Source organism: Sebastes fasciatus, chromosome 17, assembly GCF_043250625.1.
Source record: "Sebastes fasciatus isolate fSebFas1 chromosome 17, fSebFas1.pri, whole genome shotgun sequence".
NCBI lineage: Eukaryota > Metazoa > Chordata > Actinopteri > Perciformes > Sebastidae > Sebastes > Sebastes fasciatus.
The window spans coordinates 3,521,336-3,526,335 of NC_133811.1; the positions used below are offsets into that span (position 1 = coordinate 3,521,336).

Sequence of the window (5,000 nt, forward strand, 5' to 3'; positions counted from 1 at the left end):
TCTATAAAGGGCCGTTTTGTCACCAGTGCTGTTGCTTACGGCCATACCACCCTGAACACGCCCGATCTCGTCTGATCTCGGAAGCTAAGCAGGGTCGGGCCTGGTCAGTACTTGGATGGGAGACCGCCTGGGAATACCAGGTGCTGTAAGCTTTTTCACTTCTCTTTCCAAACAGCACGGTGGAGACTTTGAAAACCAGAGCAGCTTGTCTCTGGATGTTGAATTTCATCATTCCTCGCTCCTACAAAATTTTTCTGAGTGAAATTGATCAGCTTCTAATTAGTTTATGATATAATGATATACACTTGTAACTCGTGATCTGCTCTTTAAAAAATCTTTGTAAAGCATTGACATTGTGTGTACACCATTCTATTGATTTTCATCAGTGCCTGCCAGTGTCCATCGAAGAAGCAGCAGCACCCTCTGCTGTTTGTAAAAGAGAAGTGAAAAAGCTTACAGCACCTGGTATTCCCAGGCGGTCTCCCATCCAAGTACTGACCAGGCCCGACCCTGCTTAGCTTCCGAGATCAGACGAGATCGGGCGTGTTCAGGGTGGTATGGCCGTAAGCAACATTTGCAGCAACAAAAAGGCCATTTAAAGATGCTGTAACACAACGTTTTGGTATTCTGCCCATACAGGTAGCAGCTGCAGATTGTCAGGAACACAAACAGATATTCTCACTATAATGACAAAAATGGCCTTTGTAAGAAACTCTGTCAGTGTTACATTGTTACAGGCTAAAACTATTATTGGATTATTATCACTGCAGTATTGCTGTGTAAGCAGCATTTTCAAGTATCATGCTGCGCCATATTTTCTGAAACAATCACGTTTTAAATGTCAAATCTAAATGTACAAAGTCGCAATAACAATCACAAACGTAGTGGAGTAAAAACTCCAATCTATCCCTGTAAAATAAAGTATAAAGTAGCATAAAATAGAAAAAAGGACCTCAAACCTGCATTCAAGCAGCGTAGTTACAATCTCACCTCTGTCGTAGATAGTGTTTATCATTCATGTGGGGAAACTGTGTCACTGTAATCAGAGCTCTTTGCCCAGAAGTTCTGTAAATATGCTAATGTCCCTATGAGCAGAAATGCACACAGGCGTTCACGGCGGCAGTGATAGACATCTATAAAGGGCCGTTTTGTCACCAGTGCTGTTGCTTACGGCCATACCACCCTGAACACGCCCGATCTCGTCTGATCTCGGAAGCTAAGCAGGGTCGGGCCTGGTCAGTACTTGGATGGGAGACCGCCTGGGAATACCAGGTGCTGTAAGCTTTTTCACTTCTCTTTTCAAACTTCACGGTGGAGACTTTGAAAACCAGAGCAGCTTGTCTCTGGATGTTGAATTTCATCATTCCTCGCTCCTACAAAATTTTTCTGAGTGAAATTGATCAGCTTCTAATTAGTTTATGATATAATGATATACACTTGTAACTCGTGATCTGCTCTTTAAAAAATCTTTGTAAAGCATTGACATTGTGTGTACACCATTCTATTGATTTTCATCAGTGCCTGCCAGTGTCCATCGAAGAAGCAGCAGCACCCTCTGCTGTTTGTAAAAGAGAAGTGAAAAAGCTTACAGCACCTGGTATTCCCAGGCGGTCTCCCATCCAAGTACTGACCAGGCCCGACCCTGCTTTGCTTCCGAGATCAGACGAGATCGGGCGTGTTCAGGGTGGTATGGCCGTAAGCAACATTTGCAGCAACAAAAAGGCCATTTAAAGATGCTGTAACACAACGTTATGGTATTCTGCCCATACAGGTAGCAGCTGCAGATTGTCAGGAACACAAACAGATATTCTCACTATAATGACAAAAATGGCCTTTGTAAGAAACTCTGTCAGTGTTACATTGTTACAGGCTAAAACTATTATTGGATTATTATCACTGCAGTATTGCTGTGTAAGCAGCATTTTCAAGTATCATGCTGCGCCATATTTTCTGAAACAATCACGTTTTAAAAGTCAAATCTAAATGTACAAAGTCGCAATAACAATCACAAACGTAGTGGAGTAAAAACTCCAATCTATCCCTGTAAAATAAAGTATAAAGTAGCATAAAATAGAAAAAAGCACCTCAAACCTGCATTCAAGCAGCGTAGTTACAATCTCACCTCTGTCGTAGATAGTGTTTATCATTCATGTGGGGAAACTGTGTCACTGTAATCAGAGCTCCTTGCCCAGAAGTTCTGTAAATATGCTAATGTCCCTATGAGCAGAAATGCACACAGGCGTTCACGGCGGCAGTGATAGACATCTATAAAGGGCCGTTTTGTCACCAGTGCTGTTGCTTACGGCCATACCACCCTGAACACGCCCGATCTCGTCTGATCTCGGAAGCTAAGCAGGGTCGGGCCTGGTCAGTACTTGGATGGGAGACCGCCTGGGAATACCAGGTGCTGTAAGCTTTTTCACTTCTCTTTCCAAACAGCACGGTGGAGACTTTGAAAACCAGAGCAGCTTGTCTCTGGATGTTGAATTTCATCATTCCTCGCTCCTACAAAATTTTTCTGAGTGAAATTGATCAGCTTCTAATTAGTTTATGATATAATGATATACACTTGTAACTCGTGATCTGCTCTTTAAAAAATCTTTGTAAAGCATTGACATTGTGTGTACACCATTCTATTGATTTTCATCAGTGCCTGCCAGTGTTCATCGAAGAAGCAGCAGCACCCTCTGCTGTTTGTAAAAGAGAAGTGAAAAAGCTTACAGCACCTGGTATTCCCAGGCGGTCTCCCATCCAAGTACTGACCAGGCCCGACCCTACTTTGCTTCCGAGATCAGACGAGATCGGGCGTGTTCAGGGTGGTATGGCCGTAAGCAACATTTGCAGCAACAAAAAGGCCATTTGAAGATGCTGTAACACAACGTTTTGGTATTCTGCCCATACAGGTAGCAGCTGCAGATTGTCAGGAACACAAACAGATATTCTCACTATAATGACAAAAATGGCCTTTGTAAGAAACTCTGTCAGTGTTACATTGTTACAGGCTAAAACTATTATTGGATTATTATCACTGCAGTATTGCTGTGTAAGCAGCATTTTCAAGTATCATGCTGCGCCATATTTTCTGAAACAATCACGTTTTAAATGTCAAATCTAAATGTACAAAGTCGCAATAACAATCACAAACGTAGTGGAGTAAAAACTCCAATCTATCCCTGTAAAATAAAGTATAAAGTAGCATAAAATAGAAAAAAGCACCTCAAACCTTAATTCAAGCAGCGTAGTTACAATCTCACCTCTGTCGTAGATAGTGTTTATCATTCATGTGGGGAAACTGTGTCACTGTAATCAGAGCTCCTTGCCTAGAAGTTCTGTAAATATGCTAATGTCCCTATGAGCAGAAATGCACACAGGCGTTCACGGCGGCAGTGATAGACATCTATAAAGGGCCGTTTTGTCACCAGTGCTGTTGCTTACGGCCATACCACCCTGAACACGCCCGATCTCGTCTGATCTCGGAAGCTAAGCAGGGTCGGGCCTGGTCAGTACTTGGATGGGAGACCGCCTGGGAATACCAGGTGCTGTAAGCTTTTTCACTTCTCTTTCCAAACAGCACGGTGGAGACTTTGAAAACCAGAGCAGCTTGTCTCTGGATGTTGAATTTCATCATTCCTCGCTCCTACAAAATTTTTCTGAGTGAAATTGATCAGCTTCTAATTAGTTTATGATATAATGATATACACTTGTAACTCGTGATCTGCTCTTTAAAAAATCTTTGTAAAGCATTGACATTGTGTGTACACCATTCTATTGATTTTCATCAGTGCCTGCCAGTGTCCATCGAAGAAGCAGCAGCACCCTCTGCTGTTTGTAAAAGAGAAGTGAAAAAGCTTAGAGCACCTGGTATTCCCAGGCGGTCTCCCATCCAAGTACTGACCAGGCCCGACCCTGCTTAGCTTCCGAGATCAGACGAGATCGGGCGTGTTCAGGGTGGTATGGCCGTAAGCAACATTTGCAGCAACAAAAAGGCCATTTAAAGATGCTGTAACACAACGTTTTGGTATTCTGCCCATACAGGTAGCAGCTGCAGATTGTCAGGAACACAAACAGATATTCTCACTATAATGACAAAAATGGCCTTTGTAAGAAACTCTGTCAGTGTTACATTGTTACAGGCTAAAACTATTATTGGATTATTATCACTGCAGTATTGCTGTGTAAGCAGCATTTTCAAGTATCATGCTGCGCCATATTTTCTGAAACAATCACGTTTTAAATGTCAAATCTAAATGTACAAAGTCGCAATAACAATCACAAACGTAGTGGAGTAAAAACTCCAATCTATCCCTGTTAAATAAAGTATAAAGTAGCATAAAATAGAAAAAAGCACCTCAAACCTGCATTCAAGCAGCGTAGTTACAATCTCACCTCTGTCGTAGATAGTGTTTATCATTCATGTGGGGAAACTGTGTCACTGTAATCAGAGCTCCTTGCCCAGAAGTTCTGTAAATATGCTAATGTCCCTATGAGCAGAAATGCACACAGGCGTTCACGGCGGCAGTGATAGACATCTATAAAGGGCCGTTTTGTCACCAGTTCTGTTGCTTACGGCCATACCACCCTGAACACGCCCGATCTCGTCTGATCTCGGAAGCTAAGCAGGGTCGGGCCTGGTCAGTACTTGGATGGGAGACCGCCTGGGAATACCAGGTGCTGTAAGCTTTTTCACTTCTCTTTCCAAACAGCACGGGGCGCCGCTGCTTCTCCGGTGGAGACTTTGAAAACCAGAGCAGCTTGTCTCTGGATGTTGAATTTCATCATTCCTCGCTCCTACAAAATTTTTCTGAGTGAAATTGATCAGCTTCTAATTAGTTTATGATATAATGATATACACTTGTAACTCGTGATCTGCTCTTTAAAAAATCTTAGTAAAGCATTGACATTGTGTGTACACCATTCTATTGATTTTCATCAGTGCCTGCCAGTGTCCATCGAAGAAGCAGCAGCACACTCTGCTGTTTGTAAAAGAGAAGTGAAAAAGC

General features: G+C 42.6%; 10 non-coding genes across 10 annotated transcripts in view; 5 read left to right on the top strand and 5 right to left on the bottom strand.

The window, feature by feature from the left end:
- The first annotated feature begins 33 nt into the window (after nucleotides 1-33).
- LOC141755193 (5S ribosomal RNA) lies at nucleotides 34-152 on the top strand. The gene has a single exon (XR_012590903.1). It is a non-coding gene; the product is annotated as a 5S ribosomal RNA (ribosomal RNA).
- A 298-nt stretch (nucleotides 153-450) lies between these two features.
- Nucleotides 451-569, bottom strand: LOC141755195 (5S ribosomal RNA). The gene has a single exon (XR_012590905.1). It is a non-coding gene; the product is annotated as a 5S ribosomal RNA (ribosomal RNA).
- A 596-nt stretch (nucleotides 570-1,165) lies between these two features.
- On the top strand, nucleotides 1,166-1,284 carry LOC141755196 (5S ribosomal RNA). Its single transcript, XR_012590906.1, has one exon. It is a non-coding gene; the product is annotated as a 5S ribosomal RNA (ribosomal RNA).
- A 298-nt stretch (nucleotides 1,285-1,582) lies between these two features.
- LOC141755392 (5S ribosomal RNA) lies at nucleotides 1,583-1,701 on the bottom strand. Its single transcript, XR_012591096.1, has one exon. It is a non-coding gene; the product is annotated as a 5S ribosomal RNA (ribosomal RNA).
- Nucleotides 1,702-2,297: 596 nt separating this feature from the next.
- On the top strand, nucleotides 2,298-2,416 carry LOC141755197 (5S ribosomal RNA). Its single transcript, XR_012590907.1, has one exon. It is a non-coding gene; the product is annotated as a 5S ribosomal RNA (ribosomal RNA).
- Nucleotides 2,417-2,714: 298 nt separating this feature from the next.
- LOC141755478 (5S ribosomal RNA) lies at nucleotides 2,715-2,833 on the bottom strand. Its single transcript, XR_012591180.1, has one exon. It is a non-coding gene; the product is annotated as a 5S ribosomal RNA (ribosomal RNA).
- A 596-nt stretch (nucleotides 2,834-3,429) lies between these two features.
- On the top strand, nucleotides 3,430-3,548 carry LOC141755198 (5S ribosomal RNA). The gene has a single exon (XR_012590908.1). It is a non-coding gene; the product is annotated as a 5S ribosomal RNA (ribosomal RNA).
- Nucleotides 3,549-3,846: 298 nt separating this feature from the next.
- On the bottom strand, nucleotides 3,847-3,965 carry LOC141755513 (5S ribosomal RNA). Its single transcript, XR_012591213.1, has one exon. It is a non-coding gene; the product is annotated as a 5S ribosomal RNA (ribosomal RNA).
- Nucleotides 3,966-4,561: 596 nt separating this feature from the next.
- On the top strand, nucleotides 4,562-4,680 carry LOC141755199 (5S ribosomal RNA). The gene has a single exon (XR_012590909.1). It is a non-coding gene; the product is annotated as a 5S ribosomal RNA (ribosomal RNA).
- Nucleotides 4,681-4,997: 317 nt separating this feature from the next.
- LOC141755479 (5S ribosomal RNA) overlaps nucleotides 4,998-5,000 on the bottom strand; it is a 119-nt gene continuing 116 nt past the window's right edge. The window contains exon 1 of the ribosomal RNA XR_012591181.1: nucleotides 4,998-5,000. This exon is cut by the window's right edge and continues 116 nt beyond it. This is a non-coding gene — a ribosomal RNA (5S ribosomal RNA).